The sequence below is a fragment of the Nymphalis io genome, chromosome 9 (genome assembly GCF_905147045.1).
Source record: "Nymphalis io chromosome 9, ilAglIoxx1.1, whole genome shotgun sequence".
Classification (NCBI taxonomy): domain Eukaryota; kingdom Metazoa; phylum Arthropoda; class Insecta; order Lepidoptera; family Nymphalidae; genus Nymphalis; species Nymphalis io.
The window spans coordinates 8,793,509-8,813,093 of NC_065896.1; the positions used below are offsets into that span (position 1 = coordinate 8,793,509).

Genomic DNA, 19,585 nt, shown 5'->3' on the forward strand with positions numbered 1-19,585 from the left:
GCTGTTGTAAAAGTTCCTAAACGAGATTGTTTTTTTTTAATATTAACAAGAAATTATAAAACACTCCATATTGTAACAAATAATATATAAGTTAAATTCCACCAGATTTAAAACTTATCTCACGTTCCAATGATTTTATTTATTTGCACATACGACGCTTTATACATATATTAACCCTAATATCAAATAAAAGTTAATTTATAACTAGCTATAATTCTACAGAAGTTTAATACAAACTGATAAAAATAACAACCCTAAGATTACCCCCATATCTTGACTGTGTCTAACTCATGTTTGAACTGGTTTGTCATTTCTAATGAGACTGTTCTCGCTTTAACGACTGGCGGAAAACAAGATCTCGTTATCACATGTAGCGGAAACTAAAGCTTCATTCACATAGCCAAAAACAAATGCTAAATTCAAAGGAAAGTTCCGACCTTATTAGATGATTAGTCTGTTAGCAATTTATTTGTATGATAAAAATATTTTTATTAGAAGCTGTAATTTAATGTATACTAGAATATTTTTTGTTATAAATGTATACTTTAGCCTTTGCATTGAATTGACCTTGTTACTTTCTTATACCTTTAACATTAATTAATAGGACTCGGTTAGATTCGAATAATAGTCATCGTAATCGGTATCCGGTTGGTGATTTACTACAGTTAGTAAGATACTGGAAGCATGCGCTCATTATTACTTTAATCGTAGCTATACAGTTTTATATTAGTAACGTAAACAGCTTTAAAGTAAACGTCATGTTCCATTTGATTAGAGTTAATTTATCCAATGTAAAACATCCATAGACGTCCCTTGCTAGCAATGTCTTTGAAGTTGAATAAATATATTATAACAAGATCATAACAATTATAAATAATTTACATAGAAAAACAGAGTAGCCTCTGTTTGTCAACCGTTTTGTTTTGCCGAACTTACGTTTTGTAGATACGAGCTGTAGTGTCACGGATAAAAATTTTGAAATAAGATTAAAAAATGAAGTCGAAATGTAATTATAGTCGAATATTGACGGAGCGAAATATTTAAATACGCGTAGGTATTTCAGATGAAATTTAACTTTTTTTTTGTATAATCAAATACCTTTAATAACATGTATACGGAACCTTATAAAGGAAGAATCCTGATCCCGATAATCTAGAGTCTGCGGTCGGCAGTCAACATCGGCGGAATGCAACAATCGTTCGCACAGGTGCGCCCGCACCTGCCCCGCTTCGTACCAACTTTGTATCAATAACGATTTCGATCCATCGAAAGTATTAAACTGTTCCAAATTAAATGTCGATTTAAATGTTAAAACGATTAATTGCATTAGATTTGTATACTATTTGTTTGCACATTTCTGCAAGTCTGCATTTACTTCGACAATCGTTTGAATCCTTGATAAGATTTGATTTTGTTATGATATAATAAATATTATGAAAAAACAGTTCGAAAAGTGTTATGAATAAATATAACTCGGAGAATTAAAACACTGTTGTATGGATTTATCTATGAAAAATATAATGGCAATGTTTAATGTTACAACAATCTTATTGTTTTCTTTTATAAGACAAACACATTACTAGTCAGATCATATGCAAGTGCAAAAAACGTTTCCAAATAAATGAACTCACGTAACGTTTAACATCATCACGAAGGCGAAACCTAAAAAGGGTGAAAATTGACAGACGGAAAGCACAAACATTTATAAATTTTAAATATTTTTTACGCTCACACAAAAAACAATTTTTTTAGCATCGAAAGCGCACGCTAATTACCTTTCACGCAAAATTTTAACGCTTGAATATGCTCATAAAATGTTCGAGTAAATACAACGGATAGAGCACAATGGCGGGCTATTTGATTAAGCGATGTCCGTGTTAAGTAAACGAATCAGATTCATTATCAACATAGGAACACTACGATGTGAGCAAACATTAACATCATAGAGACATGAGATGAGCGCGCCGTTATTGCGGGGGCGAGCGCACTCGACCGACCCATATTTGCTACGTTGACTCAAACTCAGTCTCTTCATTTTCGTCATTATTCTTATGAAATTTTTTGTATTTAAGATTATCCATAGTTCTTGAAATAAATTTATTACATGGAAAAGTTACAACGTTAATATGACTTAGATTAATACTAAATAAACACGCCAAGGAATACTTTCTACTGAACCATAGGCCTTGGTAAAAATGTTACCTAATGGTAATTAACTATATAAAAATATGACAAAAATATATTTATTTTAATGTCAACGTTCTTCTAAATTGATCTCCGTTGAAACCGTAATTTTAAGTGGATAACCAGCTCAGCAATAATGATCCCTGTTAAAGACCGCAATCGTTGAGAGGTTGTTGCCGTCGAAGCCGGCGCCGGCGCCGTGAGAACCGTATCCGGCAACACCTAGACCGTGACAACTGCCAACCGACAACCGTCACTCCTACACTCAAAAATGACACGGGAATTGAACGAATCGATTCGCATCCGAACCGTGCGATTGTCGCAACTAATGTAGCAAAAAATAGCTTATTTATGATATTGTGAAATCCGCGAAATTGTCTACCATTTATCTTATAATGTGAAAATAAACCCAATTTTACATTTTGTGAGATTGGGTAGCATTTATAATAATATGCACATTAGATTCGTTTGTTATGAATCAATATTTTGATAACCGCTTTTTCTTCAAATTTTCTGCTTATTGCCCCAATGTTCGTGACTAGTTTTATAATAAAATTGTATTTTTATATTTTTTGACATTTATGTCTGATGTGGCGTCGCATAATATTATGTTACGTTTATTAGGAATTATATCAAAAATTATAGTGGCTATTTTACTAATCATGAAACCTAATATCTGAGTCAGTTTGTTGAAAAATCTTATAAAAATGTTATCATCATGCCGTTAAGACTTTTTAATAAATCTAAATATTAAATTTTCGTTTTATAATATGAAAAGTGTAATAACTGCTTTATAATATATGTCGGAACAGATAAATATCTTAAAAGTTTGTGAACGGAACGCGGGCGTGGCGCCTACTTGTTGCCGTGGCGGACGTCGGTAGTGTTTTACAGCATTTAGCCTGGGTTAAGATGATTAAAACCACCCGACCGGCGCGTGCCCCCGGGCTCCTCCTTATATCACATTCCAATATAAATTACTTTTGGTATGGCCATATCATGTACCCAAAAAACATTTGCTTATATCGCAGGTAAATAGACGCCTTATAATAATAGACGTTATATGAAACATAAAATCTTAATTGGAGATTAACGTGTTACTCGATAGTTAATTTAAAATTATTTAATTTTAAGCCTTTTTATCTTTTTATGAATTATTTTAAGCCAGTCACAATGATTATTTGGAAAATTCGAATCTAAACATTTTGCGTACTTTCTTTTCGAATAATAAGCATGTTACGATAAATATAAGACAGGTAGACAATAAGTTAACCGCAGTCGTTGTATCGTCAATGTAGTGGCATCGGAATTTACGATTGATAATTGAAGAGTGTGTTTCAAGACGCCGCGGCTTGCGGTCGGCCGAGACGCCCGCCACGCGCACGCGATCTTCCTATAATGTGTGGCCCAAGTAAACGAATGTTATCGTATTTATACGTAGCACTTAGATTGTGATATTTTTTCGGGAATTAGTAACAATAACACATATTTGAAGCTAAACGTTATAGAATTAATATGATGCTTAATCTTTTGTGGCAGTATTTTCAATAATAATGCAGCTTACTAAACAGGGTAGTTTTGATACGTAAATGTAATGAGTATCATACAGCAGCTACTTGTTCCACAGCTTAAACTTTGGAGATGTGTTGCTGAAACAGCGTAATTTTTGCATGAGCCCTGAGGGTATCGGCAAATTACAGAAACCGCCGGCGGCGTAATTGCGAGCGATTGTGCCGCGTGTGGGAACTCAGTCGATTTATTAAGATTTAATCACTTCCAATTAAAAAACGCACTATATTATTAGGACAGCAAAGCCTTATAGAAACACATAGAGCTTCGAGCTGCGTCAAGATGCTACGGTGCTACGATGTGGACGTAGCACATCGATACCGCGAATAACAAAACTGTGTACATGTCGTTCCAGTACATGCTTAGTGAAGACAGAAGCTTTGCGTGGAAAGTGTACCAATACGTTTTACATTTACAACAATTATGAAGTTTAATGGTAGGCGTAGGAGCAATCTAATAGTACCGAATACGGCACCTGTCTCAGTTGTCCATTAATGGGTAAAAGAGAAAGGTGTATGTGGGATCGGTCTTCCCACGTGGAGGACCTCCCTGGCGCGCATACATTACAGCAAGCATTGTCGCCGCCTTACGGCCACACACATACCCAAACAAACACCACGGCCAATTGAAAATGACCTTAATTATTCTCGCTTTGATATTATATTAAATAAACTATAAAAATGTTCAATTTTATATCCTTTGTTTTAACTTTATAGCGTTTTAATTGTCCTTGTAATTTTGTATCAAACCTAGCAATTCAGCTTTATGTGGAAGATTAAATATATAAAATGTTAATAAAACACACATAAATTGATAAATGTCGAATAAACGTTTACATACATACATCCACTTTTTAATAATAATGTTATATGCATCACTGGTACCTTGTAATTTCGTAGGTAGTGTTAATTGTATCACATAATATCAATCCAACGCTGGCGGCGGCGGCGTGCGCAAGCGCAGCTCCAGATAGCATTAGCATCTTAATGAAGGGGCGTGGCGGGCATTTCCAGTCTCCCACGCGCATGCGCCTCTCCGCACTCAGCGCCCAGTGATATATGCACTTTTTAATAACCAATTACATTATCCTACCTTTTCATTTTTATGACAAATGTTTTATTTTATTATATTTTTAATAAAGAAAGTGTAACTTTTTTGGTATAAATATACATTTTCCTGTTTTAAAGCTAAATAAAGAGATAAAGACATCATATATACTAATGCATACATACGTATGGTATGTAGTCTCTTGTAATCTTATAGTTTTGCCAGCCATTGCTTTACATTCGGTCGAGTTGATGTCATGCGTTATAGTTATTATCATTATTTTATTAATATATGTTTGTAGTATACTTAATTATTTATGGTGTAAAACAAAATAACCTTTCGCGTTGCGTCGCGTTTTCTCTTTGTCTGCCAGTTGCAATCATCTATTTTTAAGTACATAATAGACTATTTGATTATAATATTTGATTCTATCTGATTACTTTAAAATCAAAACCTTTGCTTTGTCCCGTAATTAGTCGGTAAAGATAGCTAGCTAAAACAATGTATAAAATCTACTATATAACTTTTGGCACATTAAGAACTGTGTGTTCTGATGATACAAACAGCAAAAGGTTTATATCATCAGAACATTACAATTTATATTTCATAAATGAATACAAAAATTAGCTGCTTTAAATAAAATTATTACAAAATGTATGTTTATGGAATTTGACGTTTGAATTATTATGATAAATAATTACATTTATATTTCACCATACACAAATGAAATTTTTCATAGAATAAGTAGATAAGTTAGACTCACTTCTTCGTTTATTTGTTAGAACGTATTAAAGCAGGTATACCGTTTAGGTAGCTCGATTAACATAGTAACGAAGGGGCGGGCCTGCCAGTAACTCACGCCCGCACAAAATAAATAATTTCTCTCCGGAATGCGTCTGTAAAGGACCTACTCATATTTGGTATTTAATGAAAGAATTTAAAAAGATTTTAAAACGGAAAGGTCGTAGGGTCCATCACCTTCATTTTAATTATTACATAAACAAGTGTAATATAATTAACTAGCTAATCGTCCTGGCTTCACACGGGTAGATAAAAAGAAAAATGTGTTTTGGATAGAATTTGCAAAAAATCCGTTCTTAGTGAGCGTCTACGTCGGGGAAAGAGCAACTGTGACAAATTTCAAGTGAATCGGGCGCATAGTTGAAGAGATCTCACGATGAGTGGTATTTCGCTTATTTAAATATAGATAATATATAAAATATTCATTTTTTTTCTTTGTTAAAATAAAACAGCTGAAAACGGTCTTTCGACTCTGCTATACCGTGCTGGCTCCTTTTGCCGCATAAAGTTACGTAAAATTTAAATTGTCATTGTTTGCTTAATTCAATAGTTGTCTATGGCTTAAAAAAGTTTCATTCTTTCTTTTTTAACAAAGTTTAAAAAAGGATACTATTGTTACTTATTCCGCAAAGTTTTTGCGGAATCCCTAAAAATAGTATATAGTTTTAGTATTCACACAAAATACTAAAACTATAACAAGCAATTGCAGAAAGGTAAATCACATTCAATATTCATTGAAAAATTACGCATTTCGCATCGTCACAATTCGCGCGAACCAGATTAATCTTACGATAATAAAGGCGAGATCACTGATCAACCGTCCCTCGTCGGTATATTTTTATATTGTCCTCTAATTTACACGCCGGCCAATTAAGTATTGAAATAAGCCCCACGTCGGAATTTGCTTTAGATTTGCGTACTGAAGAATTTTAATTGGTTATATTTTTATATTCCAAGCAATTTTGTCCTTCAACTCAGACGTATGGCGCGGTGAGAGACGGTCATCTATAAAATAAATATACTTCCATCACTATAATAATAATATCTGCGCTATAAATTAATTGCTAATTTTAATATGTAAAATAAAGACTGTATTGAAACGCTTTCAATAAACTAGAAATTTATATATTTTATATAATAAAGATATGATGCTATTTGCATACATAATATAAATATAAAGTTTAGCTGCACACAGAGATCTCAAAAAAAGCTCTTGATATAAAACACTATACAGTAACAGCCTATTAATGTCCCACTGCTGGGCTAAAGCCTCCTCTCCCTTTTGAGTAGAAGGTTTGGAGCTTATTCCAAACACTATCACCACATTTTATTATAAATGAAAAAATGCATATTTCCAAAGGTAATATACGTAACGAAACGTGTAATTGTTTCATATCTATGAAATATAATTTCATAACTATGAAAATTAGAATATAATTTTTATTTTTAATACCAGAACTAAGCTGTAATTATAAAATTTCTACTGAATATACTTCGAAACCTTTTTGTGTAAAACGTAGGTATTTTAGTGGACTTTAGTTGTGTACTTAGAAATTGAGATTATTATGTGTTCAGATCAAATTCAGTAAGTAACAATAAATATTTTACCGTTAGGCAAAGTTTGTAGTTTATTCCACCGAGGTACCCCAATACAGATGGGTGGATACACCCTTGGCAGATTTTCATCCGCTCTTGACGATGTTTTCCTTAACCACCGATTATGAGACGAACTATAAACAAAAATAAAGTACATGAAAACTCAGTAGTGTTTTCCCGGATTTAAATCGCCACTTTTCTGTTAATATTTACGCGTGTCTAGCCACTGGGCCATCTAGGCTAGTTTTAATACGACATAACTAATATAGTTTGTGAGTATAGGACCTCAAACAGTCAAGTCGTTCAGAACTTACACGATCACTAACAGACGCACCAACGATTTATAAATAAAGATTGTAACAATTTAATAGTGCATATAAAAACCTTTGATAAACTTTATTTTTAATTTAATAAACTATATCAATTAAAGTCACTAATCCTTATGTAAGGATAATGTTAGATGCTAGACTAATTATTTATTTTCAACTTTATCAATTAACAAATACAATCATCACATCTTAGATAATAATTAAAGATATATCATTGGTAATTATATTTAATGATAATATTTTAACATAACATCTTAAAATTAAATTGTTACACTAAGAACATTTCAATGTATCGTAATTTTCTTAGTGCAGCATTGGGTACTGTTTTTAATTAACAAATGAAGTTGCCCGAAATGAAGATGCAAAGTCAGTGCAGCGCAGGGCTTACTGAAATGAGTAAAATAAATATAAACCGAGGACATAAATATCGTATTTGTTGGAGCTGCGGCAGATGGGGTCGTGCGTACAGTGGGTGGCATCAACATTCGTCACCGCAACCAAAGAGTGGGTTTATCATGAGCAGACTGTAGACATGAATGGTAAGATCCTCTATGCGAATAAGGAATCTAGTCTAAAATGACTTATATCACAATCTAAAATGTTCTTTGGTCTATTACTTTTATAGTAGACTTCAAATTTTATAAAGTTAACTTATAATTATACATAAATTTTATGATTATGATGGAAAATTATATACTTATATTTTTTAAGCAGATATAACAACAAAAATAAATAAAATTATGAACACTTTATCATAAAAATAAGACTATTTAAAGATATTACTTCTATTTGCATAACGTTTTGCTGGGTGCGATATAAGAGACGTGACTGTGATGTATACTTATAAAAATAAATACTAAAAATAACTTTATAATTTTTCGTAAAGCACTTTAATAGCTTATCCAAAAATTCTTAATCCTAGTGATGAGAGTAGAACTCGCGGTGGCCGCTATCACAGGCATCGCGCTCTATGCAAATGTAGTTTTTGCAGCTACCAATTGAGGGGCAGAACGAGCAATCTCACAACTGGGTGGCCCAAGTTATATATATGTTTATATTTGCCACTTAATAAATTTGAAGCTTATATTAAATAAACATTAATAAAAATCAAAGCAAGTTATCCCATACACGTTTATGTAGATGAAAAAACCTTGTATTCTGTTATATGTATATAAATGTAGTTCAAAAAAGTAGATAAATAAATATTCCGGAATTGCTTCAAAGAGTAAAGATATGGATTAAAATGTTTACTGGTTGGTATAAATTTAAAATAATTGAATAATCATATTTCGGTTTATTTTGGTTATTGAAATATGTACTTACATTTATCACAATCTAGCATTAAATCAATGACATACGTTCTTTTTATAATATGTATTGTTTATGAACATTGTAATTCTTTCATTTCAATAAACACTCAAATATAAACAGTCATTCATCCTAACACAATCGCTATTCTAATAAATGTTACTAATTGTATCTATAGACGACAACAGCATGAATGCTCCAAGGAACAACAACTAGTTTACATATTATTATAATATTCAAAAATTGCTCTCAACAACTGAGTCATCCTCCGTCAAATCTGTGTTCAGATTTATTTAAGGTGGAGCGAGGCCAAATATTTAATTCTGGGCCGTTAACAATTTTAGCATTTTGTTAAAGCACGTTTTTATGTTTTAATTACTTTATGTGAGATAAAATAGTCTGTACTGCTTAAATTTTGTTGATAAATGAAGTACGTGTTTTTACTGTTTTAATAAAACTTTTAAGTTTTTTTTTATAATTTTTTTACCATCCTCGGCTGATACCCTCTTATCGTACATCTACAATCTCGCACGTGACATTATCGAAGTACCTCGCAGAGCTGCTCCTTAAGACAATATTTTTTGCGCGCTCGGCTCACTGCGACACGACAATAAATTAGATGCGTTGAAATGTTTGTGTTGTGGCGTCGCGGCCGCTGTCGGCGACGCCGTGCGCGCATACATTAGCGCACAATACCGCGGGGGGCGCCCATTGTGTCCTCACACTACCGCCCCCTCCGTACCCCTCGCCTTGCCCGACCTATCCGCCCCTAATGAAGGATTCAACGCGAGACCTGCAATTATGAGATAAAAATCGGACCATGTGTGGTCACAGAACTTAAGCCTCTTATACTTTAACATTTCTTCTTAGCTTTACCTCAATTGTACAATGATCGAGTTCGCGGAGTACGATTAGGGTTGTGCACGCACTAATTTTGGGTTTCCGCGGGTTCCGTGCCGACTAATGACCAGATAATTGTACAGCAGGTGCGCGCGCGCCGACGCACGCCAGCCGCACACGCCAAGTGGATTAGATGGTCGAAGTAAAGGTTTTCCTTTTTTTTTACTAACAATAAAATTTTACTACGTATCAATTTTTTCTTCAGAACTTTTTAAAATTAAAAAAAATAATAAATATTATACATTATACATACATAATAACAATAATAAATATTATACATTATGTATGTATATCATAATGTAACGTCATATATTAAAAAAGAACAGTTCGTTTGAATATTGTCAAGTATCCAAAGAACACGGCACGAAAGACATGAAACAGCTGTCTGATGAAATTTCAATACATTTTTTGCCTCTTTTTGTCACCATATTTACGTTAAAAAACAGTAAAATGTGAGTAACCCTTAAGATCAAGTGTCACCACAGTTTTAGAAAAAGAAAAAAATGCATAATTATCTCCGTTTCCTTCCCTGATATAATTCACTAACCGCCAACTACCATTGGCATATAGACATGTCTAAAAACCATACAATTACGTTTTTTTAATAAGTTTTAATATGTAAATCATTTACAATTAATTTCAAAGTTTATTTATTATACAAAACTTACTTCCTAAAAAGTTATTGACTACATAGTCAAATCCTATATATAACATTATACATGTAAGCAAGCTGTTATAGCAAAAAGAAACTTTTTCTGAGACCACCTGGTACGCACCCGCCAGTCAAACATAAAAAATTAAGGGAAAAAACGTCATAATATTTGAATATTTCACAAAAAACAATTAAGGCTGCCGCACATCACCTGTCGCTGGCACGAGATACACATTTGCATAGAGACAATTTTCTAAGAGTCAGCATTAATCTTATGCACCGTAAACATTGTGTCCTTTATAATCGAAGACATCTTCCAATAGCGATAACAACTTAGCGTTGGAGAATGTTTTTAAGTTATTGTGTTAAAAACAGGAAGAAAATATATTTAAATAAATTAATGGTAACCGCGTTTTTTTTAGTAATGGAACAATATACATTTTTTATTCATGTAAATATTTGAATAACGTTACAAGGTACAAATATATATTTCTATCACATATAGTATTTCTTTCATTATTAAAATTGTCCTAAAACTGTAAGTTCGTATGTTTGAACGCGTTAATCAAAATATCTATATCGCTTTTCAAGCGATAAGACCGCCTTTGTATATCTTCGCAAGTGTTACGTATAATTGTACTTCAGTGTGGTGTAGGTACAATAAAGAGTACCAATGTCAATTTGATCTAACATGCCGATTTTATTTATCGTTAATAATTCTTTTTGAGTTTTATAGTTCGCTTATTAAGGCAGTAGCATGCAGTTATCTATCTATGTATATTATTATTAACCAACCGAGTTCCACTTATTTGTTATTAATTAACGAACTTAATCATCGGTTACCTAATTTTTACGCACCTTCCATCTTGTGTCTTGTGAAACTTTAATAGCACCTTTTGATAAAAAGAGTGAAATCGGATATTCATTATCAATTATTCTTAGTTTATTTAGCAGTAAAATAACAAAAATAATTTTAACATTAAACGAAACTTCTTCATTTAATCTCAATTCAAATTCAATAATAAATACTCCCAACAGTCACTCCGCGGCAGCAAAAGTTAAAGACTAAAAAGAAAGAAAAATTGCCATTTACACAAAAAATATATAAGATATAACGCACAAATGTGTGTGTAAGCACAGGTTTATTCTCATTTCTCTACTACGAGATTGATCTCATAGTACGAGTATGATCAGACGGCAACCCAACGCTACCGAAAAGATCATGCGCAAGATTAACAACTTTACGTGCTTTACGAAGTACGGACTTCTTGATCAAAAAAAAAAAACAATATTCTTTTATTTGGCCTCGGAATTCGAACCCGACACTTTGGGAACCTTATAAGCTCGCCACTAGACCAACGAGGCAGCTAACAATAATAATGAAAACAGTAAAAGTTTCTATATGGTATAACGAGATACAATATTCTTTATATAATCCACGTGTTGTCACGGTCATTGTCTATTAAAAGCACAATCATGCCGGGTAATGTAAATACGAGCTCATCTATTGTAAGCGGGAACAATTCTGTGTTTTGGCTGCCTGTCGCTGACTAACAGCATCATACAATAACGTGAACTACATTTATTTGTACAATATATTCCTTGATTATAATAACATCTCTTGATTATATCTTTGACGTAATATACATATATGGAATGCTAATTTACATACAAGTAAAAATAACTAAATATTAACTATATGTCGTTAAATCGTGTACTATGTTTACACTCCACATTACATTATTTACCCTCATGTATTGATTGTATCGTATGTAAATTATAATAGGTAGGTATGTAACAAATTACATTCATTCTTTGATTAAAAAAATGATCACTCAAAATGTCAGCGAATCTCCCACTGTCTTGCAAAGGCTCCGTTTTGAGTTTATACCGAATAAGAGTACATTGTGTACTGTGTAAATATTTGAGTGCATTAAAGTAAATATATATATATATAAATATATATATAAATATATATATATATATAAATAATATATAAATAATATATATATATATATATATATAGTCAATCAGGATTTGCAATTGCTTGCAACAATTGATTGTGAGCATTTTTGCGTTAGTCCAAGAGACGAATATAATACATACCTCTATTAACATTTTTGAAGCGAAATAAGGCATTTCAAATATCCAACTTTTTTAAATGAAAAGTAAATATACATTGATACTGAAAGACGAAAACATATACCTATCTCGTTTTTAAACTGAAGATAATGAAGCTATGCTGGCTTCATTATTATTATAGTACAATTATAGCTTTTAATAATGTCTAGCACATGAGCAAAACATCGCCCACTACAGTGGCGATGATGAGTAGGTATATGTGATGTTTTTAAGCCTAAATTCTTAAATGCTAGAGAAGAGGGACGCCCGATATTAAAATCCGTGCTCAGAAAATCTTTATGCAAGTATGTTGGTCTATATGCAAGTATACTTTCATATGCATAGCACACAAACTGCAAGCCGCACCTCAATTATCCTTATTTATATTTATTGTATATAGTGATGCAAGTATTTGTTATAAGTAAGTACTCTGTCTATTTCACGTCAAGCTATTTCTCCCCCCCTAAGCAACCAGCCAAGCCGACCCAGCGCTGACACGTTTTCGCACGCCCTACATAAAATGAATGTTCTTTCTAACATCCTTAAATACCTTCAAAATTTGGGGAATTGTTTATAATTATATTACTTTATCGTTCATTTTGATAAGATTCAAACTTAAAGTTAATCTTGTAGAGACACGAAAAAAGTATCAATCGCATGGATTAAAAACTTTTTTTTTATTTAATTGTTCTCGTTTAAAATAGAATATGGAACTTTAAATAACAAATGTGAAGACATAGATAGGTTAATGTTGTAATCACATCGCTGGATTTATTACACAATTATGTAATGTAGTATTTAATTTATAAAGTACTATAATAATATATATGCATTTTTAACGGTCAAAAGTTACTTGCGATTACCATAACAACTAAGCATAATGCGTAGAAGCATGCATTGTGCAGTTAGTAGCGCCGCCGTGGGCTCTCGTGCCATCGCGCTCCAATTTCAAATGCAAATTTGCTCAAAACAAAACATTACCTATACTACCGATTCGATTTACATTATTGCCGTATTACAAAACATGGCAAAAAACGAAACCAATAATATATTTTTTCGTTAAAAGTTCATAGCAATCGATCGTTTCGTGATAAAGCTTTTTACGAGGATTTTGACCGATTGCATGTCAGGAGCAATACACAGCGCATCCATAGCCTCCAGTTTATTATTTATCAAACTTCCTTTATATCCGATCATTTATAGGAAATGGAAATGATTAAATTCATATTCTGCATAATGATTAATTTATAACACGCCAAGCGTACCTTACATACACAGCGTACCTTATATACTTAGGTACACTTAACATCAAATCTTAAATATTTAACTTCTAGACAAGCAAATAATATCGAGTATTGAACTAGTCATACGACAAATTACGTCGTATTTCTTATGAATATGATAGATTAAAGCTAGAGTGTACCGCCGGTCATCGTAAACGTAACCGAATTTCGGTTAATGCGAGCAGCAAGGCCGGTCAATCACATTAGCAATAGACGTGCGTAACGTGGTGTAACATATGACTCACTGACTGAATCACTTTCACATCTCAAGCCGCTATTCTGTACTGTTTTTCTTCCAGCTCTATGAGTTGCAAAATAAAGTTACGCAACTTATGATACAAATATTATAAATTTGGTCAATGGTTAATGATTTTATTGTATATATATTAAAAATAATTCTTAAGATTATAATTGTAATGGTAATATTTTGCAAACCTTAGCTGTAGCAGCTTTTTATATGTAATAATGATAATAAAATGGTACAAAATCGTTCTATTAAATAAATTACAAACCTATTAAATTCAAATCCTTGTAATTGGCATCGGGTTGTGTGTAGAGGCGATGTATCGATTTTAAGTCGATCAGGAAGGCTCAATTTGTCGGCGCTACTAAATCATTCGACAAAAGCGCCGCCAGATATACGTCCGATCTAAATCGATTTGTCCAAATTATGACGGGAGCTAATTTACTTCAACCAGCCTCCAACCTCTTCACCAGATCCACGATTATTATAACCGCCTTGTAAAAAAACAAGCTTTTGCTAATCGTGTCTTTTTTGTCGTGTTGTCTAATCTTTATTAGCAGCAAATTTTGGTTGTTACAACCCAAACTATATTTACGATAAAATAGAGAACATATTTAGAAAAACCTTTTTGTACTTTGTAGTTATCTATTAATTTAAATCCGTTAGTCAAATAACCAAAAAACTCAATGTATACTAATGACTTTACAAAAATACTAGGACCGTGGAAGAAAGGGGAATGACTTTCTGTTTGGAGTAGATTAACAAATTTTTATATTAATACGACAGACTCGCGCCATATGTCGGGATCGTTAACTAATGCAGTACCTTGACGTCCCGTTACCTTCAGCAGTAAAACGGAACAATTCTCGATTGTGTTCTGCTTGGATTAATGGATTGTGAAATAAAATTTTAAAATGCGGGATTTAGTTCGATAAGGTTTTTACCGCAAACATGACAATTAACATGCACAATAAATTAGATGTTATATAAAACATTTTACAGATTTTTGAGATAAAATTCCTGTAGGAGTGAAAATTAAACAAAATTAGTATTTCAAAAAGGCTTCTGTTTACCTACAATAAAGTTTTCAGGTATGTCCTTCTAGAGATGACATTGTATTAGTGAATCATTTTCTGTTTTTGCGGGAAGTCGCTGGAACTGTTTCCCTAATTACATATTTTTAAATAATCTCTCAGGAACTCCTAATCTTCTCGAAGAATCCATTTACCAAATATATTATATACATCACCGTTCGGCCACTGAGTGTACTTATGTTATATTATTATTTAAAAAAAATGTATTACTTCTCTTGATTTTTTTAAATTGCCCAGAAAAAACTTAAAACTAAAATTTACATCCTATACACGCCCCTAAAAGTATTCACACCTACAGACTTATAAGCACATTAGTAAAGCCACCTCTCCAAATAGCTATAATTATGACTTACAATTTGTGTCGACGCCATCTTGCGAATAAATATTGGGCAAATTAACCTCATGGTGCCCACCTGCCATTGTTGCTAATAACTAGGCACCCATGTGTTGACCGAAAAGCTCTTTGGGAATCGTATTAGCAAACCGTGAAATGTCATTACCAGGATCAAAATTGTGCCGATCCATCTGTTTCTGTATTTACATTAATCGTGAGTTTTTGAACATTAAATATGTTTGAATATTAAATATTTCTGTTTTTTTATATAATTATAAACTAGTTTAAGGAATCACAACTAAAACTTTAATACGTTCAGTTTAAATGTCAGAGATTTACAAAGAAAAACAATTTTAAAGCTATGGATTAATTTTAAATCTATTACTATATTCGACCATTTTAGGGAAAAAATAAGCCTTTTTTTGAAAACTTTAATTTTGCCTGTAACGACTCCGTTAAAATAACACCAATGGCTCAAAATAATTAGAAAAGTTGACAGTTATTTATTAAGTTTTTTATAAGTTCTTGATATAGTAAAGTAAATTCAATTGTTAAAGCAATATTAATGTGAATCATATTCTCAAATACAATAAGTGCAATACAATTCTGGTAAATTTCAATGTGTAAGATACAAAACAGAATAGTATAAATATGAATAGTGATCACAATGGAAAATTATACTAACTACAACAACCTATGTATAAATATGTAGTAAAACGCTAAATAGCTATCCGCATCCTGTAAGATGAATTTGAATTGAAAGCCCTAATAGAAAAAGTACAATAAAATTTACTTTAGCCTTATAATAAAGATAAGCAAAATGTAAGGAAAACACAACAAAAAATTTAAAATTCGACTAAATTATGTTTTACAAATCTTTTCACGAAACCCCGTGATCAATTGAAAAGAAATTGTTTTACTAACTATGGCCATTACTTGTTTACCAGAGACAATGCATTATTCATTGTACTTTCAGACCTTATTATCCGTATTGCTTAACATCTGGAATGGATTACGAATATTAATGTAAAGGTGTATACTTTCCAGATATGCTTGTAAGTGAAACAAATTATCCGCGCCAATAGACTATTAATACAATGCAATAAATTTATTGTTAGCTATTAACCCAAATTTTTCTTTCACAACATTAAAAGTACAGGCCCCTAAATGTATCACTGCTGAGCAAATATCTCCCCTTTATGAAGGGGAAGTTTAAGCGCTTATTCCACCATGTAACCTGCATGATCCTCACAAGAAAACCACTTGCCGGGATTGAAACCTGCGACCATAGGCTAAGACTGATATATATATATGCGTTTTGTCCACAGGACCATTTCCTTTCATATCTTGATAATTAGTGATGATTATTTTATTTTTATATCGTATAGAGTAAATAATACGTAATATTTAGAAAGGATAATACAGTATTATAAATATTAGAAGCGAAGAATTGAGGCGTGAGACAACACCGGGGTTGCGCAATAAATAATAACGAACCTATATTTTTTAATTTATTTAAATTTTGTTTTAAGTAATATATTATATTATATATTACCTCTATATATTCATTTATATTTGTTTACTAAAGTTAAAGCAATATACGATGGAATCATTCGTACATTACTTATTAACGTTTGTCATTGTGCGGTTTTCCGACTTTAAAACCCCAATAACCTAATTGTTACTTATGTAAGTTTCTTTGAGATATTATGTACTGTTTAGAGATATGTAATATATAATAGTAGTTTGCTCAGTTTTATAATATATGGAATACAATTACTTCAGAAAGTACGTAAATTACTTACATCAAACTGATGGACTTAAGACGCGTTTTTATATCTATACATACTTTGTATATTCTTTACTGTTACTGTTCTAATCGCACAACGTTATAATTTTTATTTTATAATACTAAATGAAATATCCAATTGTCAATTCATCTTATTATAAACTATATAATTATTATTATTTTGTAGCGTTTACAAAAGATATAAATTTAAAAAAATATCTGTCTATCCACGATATTATACCAAATTTCAGTAGAAACAGTTAGATAGATTCCAGTGGTTCGAGCGTGCTTGAGTGATAAACACACAAACATTCGCATTTATAATATTAGCAAAACGATTCGTGGCCGTTGCGTCATCTGATGGTGTCATTTTCAAGTATTAATATTATGCTCTTGATTACGCTCTTTTCTCTTCGAAAAAAATAGTCAATCAATAGCACTTTACTATGGATTATATACTAATTTCAAACTATTTTGGAATTGGGATATGCAAGTGATGTCGAGTTACATAAATTCATACAGTAACTTACAAGATGCACAGATAAAAAATATAGATTTTGAACAGTTTTTTTTTACTTTGGAACAAATGTTTTAGAAGCAAAATTAAAAACTAACATCAAGAAAAAACGTTTTTCGAAGCACGATCCGCCCTCGGAACCGGAACCACCCTCTCAAATGGCAACCACCACTCCTAAACATAAAAAAGTCTATAGAGCCGAGCAGCGGGCCGAACAACACTAATTAAACTGAGACGATCGCCTCGCCGGCGAAATCAGTCTGCGCGGTGCGTTTGTATGGGGAGGTTGTGTTAACACTCCCAACTACTGCTACTTACGATCGCGTCTCCAACGTCGAACTATTTAACTTACCAAATTAAATTTATAAACAAATAATTAACTACCTCATAAATAGTGACATTAAAAGTGTTGTGACTACTATATAATATCATTTTAAAATTGTTTTTAGTGACGTTAAAATATAATTGAAACAAACGTGATGGGTAAGTTTAAAAAAATACTTATTTTTGACAGCTGACGATTTTGTTAGGAAAAAAACATATGTTATTAATATCATGTCATTTAACGACTATATTCATATAATAAAACCATACACCATATTTTTTTATTAAGTTAGCATAACGTCGTTCTTAACCACGAATAACGTTTAATATAAACATAACTGTTTTATAGTTAACAAATATAATTTCCATTTCGTATATTTCAGTTGTGTTAGAGCCTAATAACTTTCTCCGCTTTTCAATTATTATTAAAAGCTTTGAATCCTTCGTTCTTAAAATAGAAAAAAAAATATCGATTATTTGAGTACAGTGCTAACCATAATTCGTATGGTATATTTTTACTAGATCCATTTCTAAATTACCATATAGCTAAAACATTATTCTACGTATATTTAGCCTTTAAAAATGTAATTTATTTTTATAAGAAATGTTACATATAATTATTTTAGGTATCAGGTGATATTTATTGACTTATTGTAATCTATCATTAATATCAATATTTCAGATAACAAAACAATCATATTTCTAAAAGTATCTTGTTGAAAAAAAAAATTATATGAAATAAATATTTTCATAACAAAATTAAAAAAAAGACAGTTTTCGTATTCTACTGCAAAACTTTTAATTTTCTGTATTAATCGATTTGAAACATTTCGAGTTTTTAATCGAGTTTTATGCAATAAATTGTCTTAACTAAAGATATCGAGCGTATAAAATGACTTTATTTATGCTCTACTTATTCATATGGATCAACGATTGTTTATTTTGGCATATGACACCATATTTATGTTAAGGTACTTAATTTTAGAACTTTAACTGCTATCATAGGTAAGACTGTTTAAATGATTTATAATTTCACAACTTATTATTTTTTGAGTCACAATGCAAAATAATACTTGCATGTTCTATATTGTGTTTTTCGCAACGAATTAAGTAAGACTACTCAATATGTATGCTGTTTTCTACTATGAACTACATGCAAGGTCTAAAGTAAAATTAGCAACACGAAATCAATATCGAGTAGCCGAAGTTGCACATTAACTTCAGTAGGTTCTTATGTACGTATATATAGTTTACGAGCTAGTTTTTATTAATATAATGTGAACGTTTTGGATTATATGTTTCGATCTATGAAAGGTAATCTTCATAATAAATGAAATCAAACTTGTTCGTCTGATTTGCCATTGCCAAATATTTTTTTAAAAAGTGACGTAATAATTAAATACTCCGGAACTAGATTAAACATGTCGCAACACGCTTACTGTTATACAAAGGACGAAACGCCAATTAATAAAAACTAATCATTATCAATCTAT

The 19,585-nt window shown here is 31.7% G+C and overlaps 1 protein-coding gene across 3 annotated transcripts in view; it reads left to right on the forward strand.

Moving 5' to 3' along the window:
- LOC126770566 (rhomboid-related protein 3) overlaps positions 1-19,585 on the forward strand; it is a 78,574-nt gene that overhangs the window by 50,752 nt on the left and 8,237 nt on the right. Inside the window, exon 1 of one of the 3 annotated variants that reach the window (XM_050490025.1) lies at positions 18,046-18,251. The exons of the other annotated variants lie outside the window; for them this stretch is intronic. The gene's annotated coding sequence lies outside the window, so the exon portion shown is untranslated. Of the gene's footprint in view, positions 1-18,045; positions 18,252-19,585 lie in introns of those variants that run through there. 3 annotated transcript variants of the gene reach the window in all.